This window comes from Schistocerca nitens, chromosome 5, assembly GCF_023898315.1.
Source record: "Schistocerca nitens isolate TAMUIC-IGC-003100 chromosome 5, iqSchNite1.1, whole genome shotgun sequence".
Taxonomy (NCBI): Eukaryota; Metazoa; Arthropoda; class Insecta; order Orthoptera; family Acrididae; genus Schistocerca; species Schistocerca nitens.
The window spans coordinates 719,957,021-719,974,246 of NC_064618.1; the positions used below are offsets into that span (position 1 = coordinate 719,957,021).

Below are 17,226 nucleotides of genomic sequence, written 5' to 3' on the forward strand. Positions count from 1 at the left end.
AGATGAATGCACTAAGCAGATTCAGAAGGATGTAGGGTGCAGTAGGTACTGGGAGATGAAGAAGCTTGCACAGGATAGAGTAGCATGGAGAGCTGTATCAAACCAGACTCAGGACTGAAGACCACAACAACAACAACAACTACATTAGTCTTGTGCCGACGTTGAGTCACAAGGCAGTTGATTATTCCTCGAAATGCGTTGTCTTTCGTGATAATATTTGACCTTTGCCGTGATCATTTCATGCTGGTGACCCAAGCCCATTTCAGGGTCTTCTAAAGTGCTCATCAAAGACCTCACACACCTGAGTAGCAAAGTGTGCTGGAGCTCCGTCCTGCTATAATCACAAGTGATCCATCATTCGCTTCAGGATGAGTTTTCAACCTGAAATGGTAAAGATGCGGGGATACAGGAATGGTGAGCTTCCAAGCTCACACTCAGCAAAATAAAATTTCACAATTTATTTCACGCGAGCAAGTTTTCTTAAGGCACACGCTGGTAACCAGATCACCCTTGACTGTAAACGCTCGTAAGGTGATTACTGAATTGTTTAAAATCACTAACAAGTAAATCAGACACTTGAAACATCAAAATATTTTCCCTTAAAAGGATATTTGTGCCTCAGCGTTAAATTAATACAAAACTGGCTATCGACAGAATTCCCGTGACATGATTAAATTACAACCCACAACTTAATTACAATACCAATACAGCAGGCCAGTAGCCAATGAATAAAGTTAAAGAATTATCTGAATAACTTCATTCAGAAGTTGGTACAAGAATTATTTACATTCACCACAATTCTCAATAGGCTTTACCACCAGTTTTAGACAGGTGTAACGAAACTATAAGGTTTTAAAGTTCTAAAACAGACAATAAACAACATTACAAGTCATGTCATAACATCTTAATCAAATTACATATAATTTAAGCGAAGGTATCAGAGTTGCACCTGCTCCACAAACCAACAGCATAAAAGAATTTATCATGTCATTCTACATCTACATCTACATTTATACTCCGCAAGCCACCCAACGGTGTGTGGCGGAGGGCACTTTACGTGCCACTGTCATTACCTCCCTTTTCTGTTCCAGTCGCGTGTGGTTCGCGGAAAGAACGACTGTCTGAAAGCCTCCGTGCGCGCTCGAATCTCTCTAATTTTACGTTCGTGATCTCCTCGGGAGGTATAAGAAGGGGCAAGCAATATATTCGATACCTCATCCAGAAACGCACCCTCTCGAAACCTGCCGAGCAAGCTACACCGCGATGCAGAGCGCCTCTCTTGCAGAGTCTGTTACTTGAGTTTGCTAAACATCTCCGTAACGCTATCACGCTTACCAAATAACCCTGTGACGAAACGCGCCGCTCTTCTTTGGATCTTCTCTATCTCCTCTGTCAACCCGACCTGGTACGGATCCCACACTGATGAAAAATACTCAAGTATAGGTCGAACGAGTGTTTTGTAAGCCACCTCCTTTGTTGATGGACTACATTTTCTAAGGACTCTCCCAATGAATCTCAACCTGGTACCCGCCTTACCAACAATTAATTTTATGTGATCGTTCCACTTCAAATCGTTCCGCACGCATACACCCAGATATTTTACAGAAGTAACTGCTACGAGTGTTCGTTCCGCTATACAATAAAGGATCCTTCTTTCTATGTATTCGCAATACATTACATTTGTCTATGTTAAGGGTCAGTTGCCACTCCCTGCACCAAGTGCCTATCCGCTGCAGATCTTCCTGCATTTCGCTACAATTGTCTAATGCTGCAAGTTCTCTGTATACTACAGCATCATCCGCGAAAAGCCGCATGGAACTTCCGACACCATCTACTAGGTCATTTATATATATTGTGAAAAGCAATGGTCCCATAACACTCCCCTGTGGCACGCCAGAGGTTACTTTAACGTCTGTAGACGTCTCTCCATTGATAACAACATGCTGTGTTCTGTTTGCTAAAAACTCTCCAATCCAGCCACAGAGCTGGTCTGATATTCCGTAGGCTCTTACTTTGTTTATCAGGCGACAGTGCGGAACTGTATCGAACGCCTTCCGGAAGTCAAGGAAAATAGCATCTACCTGGGAGCCTGTATCTAATATTTTCTGGGTCTCATGAACAAATAAAGCGAGTTGGGTCTCACACGATCGCTGGTTCCGGAATCCATGTTGATTCCTACAGAGTAGATTCTGGATTTCCACAAACGACATGATACGCGAGCAAAAAACGTGTTCTAAAATTCTACAACAGATCGACGTCAGAGACCTATAGTTTTGCGCATCTGCTCGACGACCCTTCTTGAAGACTGGTACTACCTGTGCTCTTTTCCAATCATTTGGAACCTTCCGTTCCTCTAGAGACTTGCGGTACACGGATGTTAGAAAGGGGGCAAGTTCTTTCGCGTACTCTGTGTAGAATCGAATTGGTATCCCGTCAGGTCCAGTGGACTTTCCTCTGTTGAGTGATTCCAGTTGCTTTTCTATTCCTTTGACACTTATTTCGATGTCAACCATTTTTTCGTTTGAGCGAGGATTTAGAGAAGGAACTGGAGTGCGGTCTTCCTCTGTGAAACAGCTTTGGAAAAAGGTGTTTAGTATTTCAGCTTTACGCGTGTCATCCTTTGTTTCAATGCCATCATCATCCCGGAGTGTCTGGATATGCTGTTTCGAGCCACTTACTGATTTAACGTAAGACCAGAACTTCCTAGGATTTTCTGTCGTTGTTCTAGTAACTCGTTGACTACGTGGCCTCTTTGGCCTAATCGCACTCATTTTACCAGCTAATACCTAGGGAATCACATTTGGAGGCTCTAATCTTAACTGGCATCGTTAAATAAACTCTGGCCCAGTGACAACTCATATTCACAAAGGACACCGTAATAATAATAATAAAAAAAAGCTATATCGCAGTCAGTGGCCACCTCGTCCTGTTCAACGCAGAATAAAGTCTGCGGCAAGATTCCACCCACGTGTGCAATATTTACCGATTAAACTAAATCACAGGAGCGCACAGGCTACTGTTGGCACTCCCACAGGAAATGTAAATAAAACGAGCTTGTAAATTTAACATACTGCACCTGATTTCTAAGCATCAAACACAGAACCAATTTTCGTCGACGCGTAAATGATGTGGCAACTAATCTAGCACTGCCACTATTAACACCTCATGCAAGTCGTATGCTCACTCGCTTTGGTACAACTAAGCCCCTTTCAGATGCAGCTCAGCAGAAGGAAGCTCGCCATTAACTTCCGTTATATGATGATAACGACTGCCACAATGACCTCATGTTGGGTACACCTCAGTGAACTAAGTAAGTAAGTACTCCGTCTACAGGCCACAAGTGGCCCATCGGGACCATCCGGCCGCCGTGTCATCCTCAGCTGAGGATGCGGATTGGAGGGGCAACAGGGTATGGCGGCCCGGATGGTCACCCATCCAAGTGCCAGTCACGCCCGACAGCGCTTAACTTCGGTGATCTCATGGGAACCGGTGTATCCACTGCGGCAAGGCCGTTGCCCTCGGTGGACCAATTTTGGGACAGTATCAGAGCCTAGATCCACCTCACGGAAATGTTCCAGACCAGTATTTGTGAACGCAACGTAAGAACCGAAGAATTTACGTGTGGCTGCCAATCACCTAACCAACGCCAAGCTGAAAAACCTGCCGCATTTCCCAAGCTGACATTCGGCACTGGGGACTGGCTATATTGACGTGCTCGCCGCTACCATGAGATTCCGTGGTCGAAGTCCTTCCAAACCCTTACCGCGCATGCGCACCTTCTTCAAATGGGCGCATGCAGAGCTGCCTCCCCCCCACCCCCTTGCCCCTGACGCAAGTAAGATCCAGGTACGGTAAGTTGAGGCATCGTCGCGTCGGAACGAACGTATCATTAATAAAGCCTGCAGTTGCTTAGAAGAGAAAACGACATTCCTCCTGCGTGATCTGCGATATGTCCCACAATCATTAGAATATGATACTATTGAGCAAGACACGGTTGTAGGTGACGTAGGTGATTGTGCCAACAAAGCACTGCAGGGTGCAACTTGCTACTCCAAGTCGTCGTCTGATAATTCATCGGCAAGTGTCGGTCAACATCCTTTCGTACAATACTGACAATAATGTTTTTCGTCAGTTTCAAAGGAGTCGCCCAAAGTCAAAAGGGAGTACCGAACACCCTGTAAAGTTTCCATTGCATATGAAAATGTTCTGCTCGTTCGCGACATTCAGTAAGTTAGACCTTTGTCTGTCAGTATGCGAATGCGATCGCTACGTCCTTGCTATGTACTGATGATCTTTCGTGCGTTAACAATGTGAGATTATCAAGTTCGTCTTAATTCGAATTGGCTGGCTCTGAGCACTATGGGACTCAACTGCTGAGGTCATTAGTCCCCTAGAACTTAGAACTAGTTAAACCTAACTAACCTAAGGACATCACAAACATCCATGCCCGAGGCAGGATTCGAACCTGCGACCGTAGCGGTCTTGCGGTTCCAGACTGCAGCGCCTTTAACCGCACTGCCACTTCGGCCGGCCTAATTCGAATTGGTGTTTCTGCTGTTATGATAAGTGAAGCTGCTAGCAATTCGAAGGTGGGTTTTAACATAGCAGTGCCGGGTGGAGTACGCCTTCACTTTACAACGATTTTTAAACTGATTTAACCAGTCAGCTGACGTGGACCCCAAACTATGGCACCTTTCACACTAACAAATCATGTCTGAGGTAAAAGTAATGTTAAATGACAGAAAAAGTCTTTCGGGTTGACGGTGGTTGAATGGACCTTTGGGAAACGGTGACCCACTGCTGACCGTTAACGAAGGTACGAGCATAGGGAATAGTTTCCCAGATATGATAGTGGCTCGAACACTTCTTATGTAGCACAACCCAGTACGTTGTCCTCGACGGCGAGTATTCATCAGAGACAAGGGTATCGTTAGCAATGCCCCAGGGAAGTGTGATAAGACCGCTATTATTTTCTACATACATAAATGATCTGGCAGACAGGGTAGGTAGCAAACTGCGGTTGTTTGCTGATGATGCTGTGGCGTACGTGAAAGTGTCAAAGTTGAGTGACTGTAGGAGAATACAAGATGACTTAGACAAAATTTCTAGCTAGTGTGATGAATTACACCTAACTCTAAATTATAAATACGTAAGTTAATGCGGATGAGTAGGAAAAACAAATACAGCATTAGTGGTGTCGGGCATGGCACAGTCACGTCGCAGTAAGGGGCATGTTTGGATTGTGATAGGGAAGGCGAGTGGTCGAATTCGGCTTATTGGTAGAGTTATGGGAAAGTGCGGTTCATCTGTAAAAGAGATCGCATATAGGACGCTGGTGCGACTTGTTCATGAGTACTGCTCGAGTGTTTCAGATCCGCAGCAGGTCGGATTAAAGGAAGACATCGAAGCTGTTCAGAGGTGAGCTGCTAGATTTCTTACCGGTAGGTTTGAACAGCAAGCAAGTATTACGGAGATACTTTACTGGAGGGAAGACTACGTTCTCTTATGAGGAACACTGCCGAGAAAATTTAGAGAACCGGCATTTGAAGCTGCCTGTACAACGATTTTGTAGATTCCGACCTACGTCTCGCGTAAGGATCACGGAGATAAGAAGGGAAAAATTAGGATTCATGCGGAGTCATACAGTTAGTCGTTATTGCCTCGCTCTTTTTGCGAGTGGAACAGGAAAGGAAATGGCTAATGCTGGTGCACGGCACCCTCCGCCACGCACCGTATGATGGCTTGCTGAGTACGTATATAGATGTAGACGTAGGTGAACGAAAGAAGATTAGGGTTTGACGTCCCGTCGACATCGTGGTCATTAGAGACTGCGGACCTTTGGAGTCGTCGACTGACACCTACCCACTTTTTCTTACAAACTTTTATTTTACACAACTGCGCCACAATAACAGATAAAATTTTAAGTAATTGTTTACATTCACATATCAGTCTTCATAAGAGAATTGCAAGAGTAAGCTTTCTGCTTCTTTTGCAGCTATTTTGTCTCCTTGGGTTCGGAGGCTATAAACATGATTCATTTGTAGTGTCTATCTCTTTGTCCGAACCGTCTCCTTTCGGCTGCGGCTGCGTTTTTTTTTTTTTTTTTTTTTTTTTTGTGCTTGTACGATGGTGAGCCAATGAAAACCGTAAACTTGTAATAACAATTCGAAATTTCGCGCCGTTGTCCTGTAAGTTGGTAAGCGTGCTACAAACAGCGTGAGAATGGCCTGTAGGTGGAAGCATAGTGCAGATGCACACATACCGTCGCAGTATCAGTATAAATACGGCCGCCACACTTGCGACTTGCACCAAGGAACAACAGCGTTCCGTTATTGGGTTTTTGCGTAGTGAAGGTGTGAAACCTATTGAAATTCATTGACAAATGAAGGTTCAGTATGGTGATGCATGTTTGTCGCAGCAGCAAGTCTACGAATGGAGTAGGAAATAGTGTGACTTCAGTGGAAGATGCTCCTCGTCCAAGTCAGGCACAACGAGTTGTGACTCCACAGAACAGTGCAGCAGTTGAAGCCACAGCGAAGGAAAACCGCCGAATGACACTGAACGACATTGCAGCACGTTTAGAGATTAGTCATGGGTCAGCACACCACATTGTGCAAGAGGTGCTCCAGATTCACAAAGTGTCTGCAAGATGGGTGCTACGGCAGCTGACTCCTGAAATGAGAGAACGACGTGTTGATACTTGTGAAGAACTTCTTCAGCGCTTTGAACAAGAAGTTGATGGCTTCCTTGCAAGAACCGTTACTGGGGACGAAACCTGGGTTCACTTACACCAACCGGAAACGAAGAGAGCGAGCAAGGAATGGCGCCATTCCTCATCACCAAAACGAAAGAAGTTTCGAACAGAACCATCAGCAGAGAAGTTTATGCTGACTCTCTTTTGGGACGAAAAAGACGTCATTTTAGAGCATTACATTCCTAGAGGGACCATAGTCACCATTGCATCATACACAGATCTCCTAAAAAATCATCTGCGGCCTGCAATCAAATCAAAGCGACGTTGATTGCTGTCAGCAGGTGTCCTTTTGCAACATGACAATGCAAGGCCCCACGCTGCCCGTACAACAGTTGCAGCAATCACAGACTTGCATTTTGAGTGTCGTCCTCATCTACCATACTCACTAGACCTTGCCCCAAGTGATTTCCATATGTTTGGACCACTCAAAGATGCAATGGGAGGAAAGAAGTTCCGTTCTGATGAAGAGGTACGCCACGCGGTGCATGAGTGGTTGTGCGGACTACCAAAAGAATTTTTTTCTAAAGGAATTTATGCACTTTGTAAGCGCTGAAAGTCTTCCATTGAGCGTGGGGGAGATTATGTTGAAAAGCGATACAGCATTGTACCACTTCTGCACAATAAATAATATTTAAAAAATATTTAAGGTCTTCATTTCACTCACCCTCGTATTTGTTTACAATTTGAACATAGTGCAGCATAATTATTATCAACAATCTTGCGAAATTTTGTATTTGATTTCTGATATTTGTGTATTTGTTATGTTGCATAGTAATGTAGTAATTCTCCAAGCTTGTGTGGTTTTCCCCCAATATCACGCAGTATCCGGAGGGAGGTAAGCTTTTTGGAATTGTGCCTCATTATAAGCGAGAGCTTTCAAACCTTTTCCGAGTCATAACAGATCTCGGCAAATGGGAATACTCAGTATCTCTAGTGAGATGACAGTCACAGAGTTACTGCCATGTTCTACATACTGAGGAACCGTTGTACACTTTATTGCTAAAGACCATACTGGAGCCTAACTTCCGCAAAGAAAACCTGGATGCGGCCCAGTGTGAGATATTTGTCTGAGAATATTAGCGGAAACGTCTTCATTAAAAAGATAACGTATCAGTGTTAATTGCTTGTTAGTGTATCTGAGTGCCACATACTCTTCGTTCTTCCCGCAGCCTGCTTCTGTCATTGCGGAAAAACCAGTCCCTAGGTACTTCCTGTCAGAGTTGTCAATAAACGAGCGAGCTTGCGGAATGCGGCTCACGTCGGCGTTAGCCGTGGCGATGTCTCGTTCACGATCACGTAACATTCGTCTTCCGCTGTACGGTGCTTTCAGCAAATTGATTACAGTGCTCTATGTCCATTTGTCCGTACTCCGTGACATAAACAACTCGTGGACGTCTCGGATCATGTTACAAGATACAGCCGTGCACGTGAACCTATATCGTTACAAGTATAGCTATGTCCTCATCAGGTCTAAAAATTAAGAGAAATCTTATCTTTTTCCTTCAAATAGTCAAGGTAGAAAATATCACCTTATGTTCGTACGAGGTGTGTACAAATAGTAACTGGAACTTTGTAATTTAGCGTGTCGTGTTAATCCGATTCTCGCGATATTTTCGTTGTTGTGTTGATAAACATGTCTGAAAAGTAACTGTTTAGTGTTACACATATCGGATTTATTTTGGTCTCCTGTCAGCTGTCATAATGGTAACACTTGTTTCGGTAGTATCGTCGATAATTTAATCCTGTAAAAAAAATGGATAAGAGAATTTGTACCAACTTTTTTTTTTTCAAGAACAGAATCAAGTGCAGCAAAGTCATGCAAAAGTTAAATATTGCTTTTGATGACTGTGCCATGAGTAAACCTACTGTTTACTAGTGGTATAAGCGTTTCGAAGAAGACTGTGAAGACGCTGAACCTGACGAGCGCATGGGCGCCACTGCAAGCTATCAGGAATTCTTGAAGAACGTGGAAGAAATCACTATGAACCATCGGAGGATCAAGCACAAGTTGCTGACGATGGTGGCATATGACTTGCTTGCTAAGATGTTTTGCTCGGTTATTTTGGGTATGAAATGTGCGATAACAAAGCTTATGCCCAAATTGCTGAATTTCGAACAAACACAGCGCTGAATACATGTTTCTCAGGACTTGTTAGATGAAGTCAACAACGACACTGAACTACTAAAACGTGTCATAATAGGTTAATAAGCGTGGGTTTGCGGGTATGATGAAACTAAGGCTCTGTCGTCACAGCGGAAGCATTATGGATTGCCAAGGCCGAAAACTCTCAACAAGTGCGGGCAAATCCTTCGATTTTAATGTATACTGAACAATGAGTTCTTGCCACTAGTTCTATCAATAAGGAGTTTAAGCCCTTTGCGTGAATCAGTCCGGGAAAGCGCCCAGATATGTGACGAAGCAGTTCAAAGCTTTTGCACCACGATAATGCACCTACTCACAATTCGCTGCCTGTTCGTGTATTTTAAAACAATACTGCAACGATATCCCAACATCCTTATTCGGGAGACTTGGCCGAATGTGACCTTACTCTTTTCCTAAAAATAAAGAAAACCATGAAAGGCTGTTATTTTACAGGTACAGATGAGATTAAAATCGCATCGCTGAGGCAGCTAAAAGCTATCCCAAAGATTAACTTCCTAATGTGTTATCGTTATTGGAAAAGACGCTTGCGTAAACGTACAATATCTCACGGGAACTATGTTTACGGTGAGTTTATGTTAGCCAAGAATGCCTTTACGGCGACAAAGACGCTGTTATCAAAATTACACAGAGTTTGAATGGGGTCGCGTAATAGGGCTAGGAGAAACTGGAAGTTTCTCCTGCGATATCGCAGAAAGACATGACGTGAATGTAGCCACTGTGGCGTCGGTGGTCACGAGATTATGAGGTCTCAAGAAGACCGACCTCCAGAAGGCCACGTGGCATTGCCGAGAGGGGAGACCATCGTGTTCGGCCTATGGCTCTGGCGCACTGTACTGCATCTGCAACAGTTATTTGGGCAGCGGTTGGTCCCACAGCGACACAACGAACTGTTGCAAATCGGTTACTTCAAGGACAGCCTGAGCCAGACGCCCTCTAGTGTGCGTTCCACTGGGCTAAAAATCACCGCCATCTGCGGCTTCAGGATGTCAAGCGAAAGCTCATTAGATGGCAGGAAGGAAATCTGTTGTGTTTTCAGATGAAAGTTGGTTCTACCTCGGTGCCAGTGATGGCCGTGTGTTGGTTAGAAGGGGGTCATTTGAGTTGTCTGTCTGTGTGCTAGACACACTGGACCTACGCCTAGAGCTTTGTTCTGGGGAAAGATTTCGTATGAAAACAGGTGCACTTTCGTGGTTATCCCACGCACTCTGACTGCAAGTCTGTACATCAGTCCGGTGATTCAACCTGTTGAGCTGCCATCCATGAACGGCATTCTCGGGGGGGGGGGGGGGGTGTTTGCCGTGCTGCCCACGTAGCCCTGCTGCAACCATCACCAGGTCAGTCTCCAACCTACACTACTGGCCATTAAAATTGCTACACCAAGAAGAAATGCAGATGATAAACGGGTATTCATTGGACAAATATGTTAGAACTGACATGTGATTACATTTTCACGCAGTTTGGGTGCATAGATCCTGAGAAATCAGTACCCAGAACAACCACCTCTGGCCGTAATAACGGCCTTTATACGCCTGGGCATTGAGTTAAACAGAGCTTGGATGGCGTGTAGGGGTACAGCTGCCGATGCAGCTTCAACATGATACCACAATTCATCAAGAATAGTGACTGACGTATTGTGACGAGCCAGTTGCTCGGCCACCATTGACCAGACGTTTTCAATTGGTGAGAGATCTGGAGAATGTGCTGGCAGGGCAGCAGTTTTTCTATTGGTGAGAGATCTGGAGAATGTGCTGGCCAGGACAGCAGTCGAACATTTTCTGTATCCAGAAAGGCCCGTACAGGACCTGCAACATTCGGGCGTGCATTATCCTGCTGAAATGTAGGGTTTCGCAGGGATCGAATGAAGGGTACAGCCACGGGGCGTAACACATCTGATATGTAACGTCCACTGTTCAAAGTGCCGTCAGTGCGAACAAGAGGTGACCGAGACGTGTAACCAATGGCACCCCATACCATCAAACCGGGTGATACGCCAGTATGGCGATGACGAATACACGCTTCCAATGTGCGTTCACCGCGATGTCGCCATACACAGATGCGACCATCATGATGCTGTAAACAGAACCTGGATTCATCCGAAAAAATGACGTTTTGCCATTCGTGCACCCAGGTTCGTTGTTGAGTACACCATCGCAGGCGCTCCTCTCTGTAATGCAGCCTCAAGAGTAACCGCAGCCACGGTCTCCGAGCTGATAGTCCATGTTGCTGCAAACGTCGTCGAACTGTTCGTGCCGATGGTTGTTGTCTTGCAAACGTCCCCATCTGTTGACTCAGGGATCGAGACGCGGCTGCACGATCCGTTACAGCAATGCGGATAAGATGCCTGTCATCTCGACTGATAGTGATACGAGGCCGTTGGGATCCAGCACGGCGTTCCGTATTACTCTCCTGAACCCACCGATTCCATATGCTGCTAACAGTCATTGGATCTCGACCAACACGAGCAGCAATGTCGCGATACGATAAACGGCAATCGCGATAGGTTACAGTACCACCTTTATCAAAGTCGGAAACGTGATGGCACGCATTTCTCCTCCTTACACGAGGCATCACAAGAACGTTTCACCAGGCAACGCCGGTCAATTGCTGATTGTGTATGAGAAATCGGTTGGTAACTTTCCTCATGTCAGCACGTTGTAGGTGTCGCCACCGGCGCCAACCTTGTGTGAATGCTCTGAAAAGATAATCATTTGCATATCAGAGCATCTTCTTCCTGTCGGTTAAATTTCGCGTCTGTAGTACGTCATCGTCTTGGTGTAGCAATTTTAATGGCCAGTAGTGTAGCACGTATTGGACATCATCGGACGACAACTCCAGTGTCATCCACAAACGGCGTTAACCATTCGTGTATTGACCGATCAAGAGCAAAAGGCATGCAACTCCATCCCGCAAACTGACACGTGGCATGTCTACATGCTTGCATGTCCTAAAAATTTGCACTTGCAATGGCTTTATGGGTTAATCTCTTAAATATGTTACCTATAAAAACGTATTCATGGAATTTTATTACTCTCCAATTTTTTTGCGTTGCCTTGTTTTCCGCCAGTTTATTTAAAATAGGTCGTCCAGCTCTTAGGGCAGAATGTCAGGCTAAATACAACGCCGAGTCATGCTTTTCTGTTTTTGGACCTGGTGACCCTAACGGTAGTCCAAGTTCGACACTGGTAAAGAGTAAGTCACGCACAGCAGCTCAGAACCCTCCTTGTGACACGAGCGGCGAACCAGCGCCCTCGCTGCCCGGTGCTACTGGCGGCCGGCTTGAGAAGCGGCCAGTGGAGTGGCGGTGCGCCGTTCAGCGAGTGCAGCGGGCGGCGGAGAGCACAGAGCGGCCGTGTAATCTGGCATCTGCGCCGGTGTCGCGTCCGCGGGATGCCTGCTGTCGGAGGCGGCGGCCATCTTTACGAGCTCCGGCCGTCGGTCATGCGGCGACGTAATGAGAGCGATACATCAGGGCGCCGCCAGATAGAGACGTCAGCCGTGCGCGGCCTGCAGGGGTCGCCCGCTTCGCATCCCATCGCTCTCCCTAATCGATTCGCCGCACTAATGGCTTGTTTACCGTTGCCCGATGAGTCATCCATCTGCAGGTTGCCGCCGCTGGATCCTGACGCTCATGATGCTGGCTGGCCTTCTCGGTTGAATGGTGCCTGTAAGTAGGCACAGGCTCTCTGTGCCTCTGAGCACGCTGAATAGACCTAGGCAGGTGACGTCTACTGTACCTTTTTTGTCTGCTGAAACACATTTTTTACGGATGGTATCCATTATGGTGATTAACTGGATCATGTAGTTGGTTAATTTTGCATATTGTATGTGCATTATCCCCAAACAGCCCTCATTACACCATGTATTTAAGTTTTAATCAAACTACAATACCGCGGTCAGAATCAGTTAATACCGTCGTGCAGCCATAATAACATGAATCATCTGAATATCAGTGACAGCTCCGCCAATGCCATTTTATACCTTGTATACCACCGCCATCTGTATATGTGCATATCGCTATCACCTCAGTGTATAAGCAAGCAGAGATGAATGGGGAAATTGTGAAAGGGCAGATTGTTTGGCCCAGTGCCTGGGAATGATCATTTCGTAGACGGCGAAGCTGGTCGGCTGTTAGCGTGCTGCTGCGTGAGCATCTATGGAAAGCTGTTGAAGGACAGTGAAGCCACGAGTAGGCCACCAGGATTTGGTCCCACGCCACACCACAGAATGCTGAGATCGGAGGCTTGTCCGCGCTGTAAAGCAGGACAGGCGGCGACCTGTGCCAGATCTGGCGACCGAGTACAGTGATGGTGCAGGCACAAGTGTTTCGGAGCACACCGTTCAACGCACATTATTGAACATCGACCTCCACAAGAGCCGACCGATACGTCATCTCCTGTTAACCCGGCAACAACGTCAATTACGATTGTAGTAGGCCTGAGATCATCGAGATTGGACCGTGGGTCAGCGGAAACGTGTCGTCTGGTCGGATGATCCAAGTTTCTTGTTCCACCAGGTCGACAGTCGTGTGCAGTTACGCCACCGTGCAGGTGAACATCTTCTCGAAACTCCCACCGCGCTATGGACGACGATCGGTGGCAATAGTGTTATGCTAAGAGGGACATTCATCTGGGCTTGCTTGAGACTTCTGGTAGTAATCGAAGGCACAATGGCAGCTGTGGACTAGGAGAGATGTCTGTTCTCCACATGCATTTTTTATCCTAGTATAATAAGAGGCATCAGGCCGTCTCTACTTCTAACCAGCCACTCTTCGTGTTCTATATCATGTTCATTACGTTCCACGTGTCATAAGAAGCGTTATATGGCGTACAAGGCCTAGAAACAACTACATTATAAATTGTGCGAACAGTAGTAACCACAGTACGGAAAAAGACGGTTTCTTTTTGTTTATGAAAAGTAGACGAACCAGGACAAATTACAACTAGGTAGACTTAAAATGAAGATACTGGCAAAAATAAAAGTCAGAAAAGAGGAGTGGGAGAGAACAGAGGAAGGTGACAGCACGCATCTAATAAAGAAAAGGGTAATGATTATTTGCGTAACGTAAAGAGAATGAAGAATAAGAAGAGACAATTGGAGTATTCGCTCTACTATTCACCAGAGACGAAAAGGCCATTTATATTAACATGAAGAGAAAGTGTAAGAGATCAACACAAAGAAGTATTTTAATTAGTCTATATTCCGACATAATTATCGTAATGAGTGTGACAAAAATACAAGATAAATGTTAATTTGACACTCCAATAGTAAAGCCATAGTCACAGTACATAATTTTTTTCTTTAAAAAAGGGGTTACATTACCGGTGTCAACGAACTACGTCCTCATTTTCAACTGATGTTTTACGTTTGAAAATGACGATGTAGTTCGTTGAAACCGGTAATGTAACCCCTTTTTTAAAGAAAAAATTTTGTGTACTGTCGTTATGGCTTCACTATTGTAATCTCAAATAAACATTTATTTTAATTTGATTGGGATCCGTGTGACCCCGTTGGCACGGCGGTCATTGAATATAGACAATGGAGAAAAGAACAACCGTCTTTTTATTGCAGCAGATCTAGATTTCAGCCGTTACATAGTTATCTTCAATGCTAAAAATTAGAAAACAGAAGAATCAGTAACAAATAAAACATAGTTAACAACGTATTGTAAGTGGAGACATAAGCACCACACAATTACATGCCATATAACCACAAGTGACATTAGCCTGAAGTGTAACGTAGTGAACGATATTAGTTGATGTAGATCATACAGGAATCTAACACAACTGAAGCCTTTGCTTACATAGTTGAACAGGAAGAAAATGTGACGTCGTTGTATTGCTGCTTTATTCCACATGCTTATACTGTAAGCCCAGATAAGGCACTAATGTATTTCTACGATATGTATGATTTTAGTTTATGCTCAGAGACAGGTCTTCAAACTTTATTTGAGATTTTCATTAGTTTATATTTTAATTATTTTGGTTCATTATTTTGACATTGGAATTTTCGCTGTTGTATGGGACTGTAGATGGATCTTCTTCCATTAGTTTTTAATGTGAAAATACATTGCATACAATCCTGTACTTACTGTTATTGAGTAGCATGTGCCTTGTTTTCTATATTTTAACCATTAATTGTAGTTTTGTTGTTCAGCACATTTTTAATTTCTTTTTCATATGATATATTTTCATCATTATTTAACTATTCACCTGTGCCTCACTAGAGGGCACCCCACGTCTCTGATGTCACATTTTCTCCTGTTCAACTATGTAATCAACCGCTTCATTTCGTGTTAGACTACTGTATGCTCTACATCAACCAATATTGGACTACTGTCACCTGTTGTTATACGGTGCGTAACAGTGCGGTGTTCATGTATTCACTTACAATACGTTGTTAACTATCTTATCTTTGTTCCTGGGTCTTCTGTTTTGTAATTTTTGATACTGAAGACGACTGTGTAACAGCTGAAATCTAGATATGCTGTAATAAAAAGTCGGATTTCGCTACTGATTGCTGTCCGTTTTTCCACAGCTGACAAAGAAGTACGTAAAATCTTATTTTGCTCCACAGCCAAAGGTGTTGCTTTAGCTATTTCTTAAATGTAACAAGACACTAAGTTGTACGTAGAGTAGTTCATTACAGAGGTGGACAGTAGCAACAGGGACAGTTTGAGAATGTTTTGTTAGACGGAACAAGGTGTAACGCACGCGATCGCCTAGCTGCATTCTTTTCGTGTATCCGAAACCGCGGCTAGGGAGATTATTACTGCTAAATTTTATGTCCATTCTGCGAATAATAAATATAAATTGAAGCTCAAAACCTGCCTTATGACTACTACATGTTATTGCTTGAATGACGAACGCCAGTATGTCTTAGCAATGTCGGTTTAACGAACTTGAATAAAAGTTTTATTAAAAAAAAAAAGACATCATAAAGGAGAATACTGTGTTCCATACTGTGAGTAATTTTCGTAATACCCTGTATCAGCTTTAATTATCTTAACATCAGCATTATTTTCGTGAACACGTAAACGATCATAACTGTACGCAAGCTTGGCTTGAGAGCGACGACGCCCCCTCCATTTTTCGCTAGCGAGCATACTGCTAAAGATAGTTCGCATTCATAGTAGCATTTACTGGTTTCCCTAATGGTTTGTTGATCTGTGATATCCTGCCAGTGCAACACTGACAGGTGCACGTATAGCAGGTGTACAACAGTAGAGAAGCAAACAAAACAATAAACAAACTGTACGTGGGCGTGCTGAAAAGTAACGCCTCGGGATTTTTATATAAAAACTCTTATTTTTTAAATTTAAAGTATCGTTTTTAACATTCTACATGTTTATTCTTCATGTCAATATATTTGCAGCACTCTGCCGCTAGGAGGCTCCGAACTGTAGAGTGTAACGTGGCGCTGTTAACGTAAAACTACACGGCCCAGTTACATTAACATCAGATGTTTTTTATTCCAGTCTTTGATCACAATATCAATTCTTTAAATGATGACCGGTTTCAGTCCGTAATGACCATCCTCAGATCTACAATATACAAATATATACACCTAGTGAGCAGTGTGTCTTTCAAAATAATACAGCAATACGTATCAAAATATACTTTTATGGTGAATTTACGGTCAACCATTAATATACGTAATACATTGCCTGTAGCAACCTGTAAATTGCCTATGAAAGATAAAATATCTATGTGACAGCTGAGAAAAGACAGATCAATGATCAGCGCCCTTTGTTGGTTCGGCCGCCAGGATGTTATGTAGGAGCGCACCGACCGTAAGAACTTAACCATTATAGGGCTTTACATACATCGTGTCTGTCTCCCAAAGAAAACGTTTAAACAACATATTAACACCATAAAAGGGTCGGACCTATTCTCTTCATATATTTCCTTTTAATAATTTTATATTCGTAACTGTATTCGTCTTTTCATGTATCACAATTGGTTTCTATGATAGTTATCAATATTTAAAAGTCTGCTACATATATTTTATCTAATGTTTTTTTATCAGGTTACGTTTTTTGCGTAAATAATGACTACATCTAAGCCCACAGGAGGGACATCTAGGGAGGATGTAGACAAACAGATTTCTGGTAGCTACTGTACTTCAGTAGCCAGTTGCAATACTGACTATGTGGACGATGTGGCCTGTTCTACACCTTATTTTAGATCTATGTGACGATGCTGTGTTGATTATATTTATATGTTTTGAAGCTGCCATTATGGCTTTATCACTTTAGGACATGGTGTAAAAAAGGTACGTTTTACCGTATTTTATCGGTACATTTCCCTGA

The 17,226-nt window shown here is 43.9% G+C and overlaps 1 pseudogene; it reads right to left on the minus strand.

The window, feature by feature from the left end:
- Positions 1-3,399: 3,399 nt before the first annotated feature.
- LOC126261323 (5S ribosomal RNA) lies at positions 3,400-3,517 on the minus strand (annotated as a pseudogene).
- Between the last annotated feature and the right edge of the window lie 13,709 nt (positions 3,518-17,226).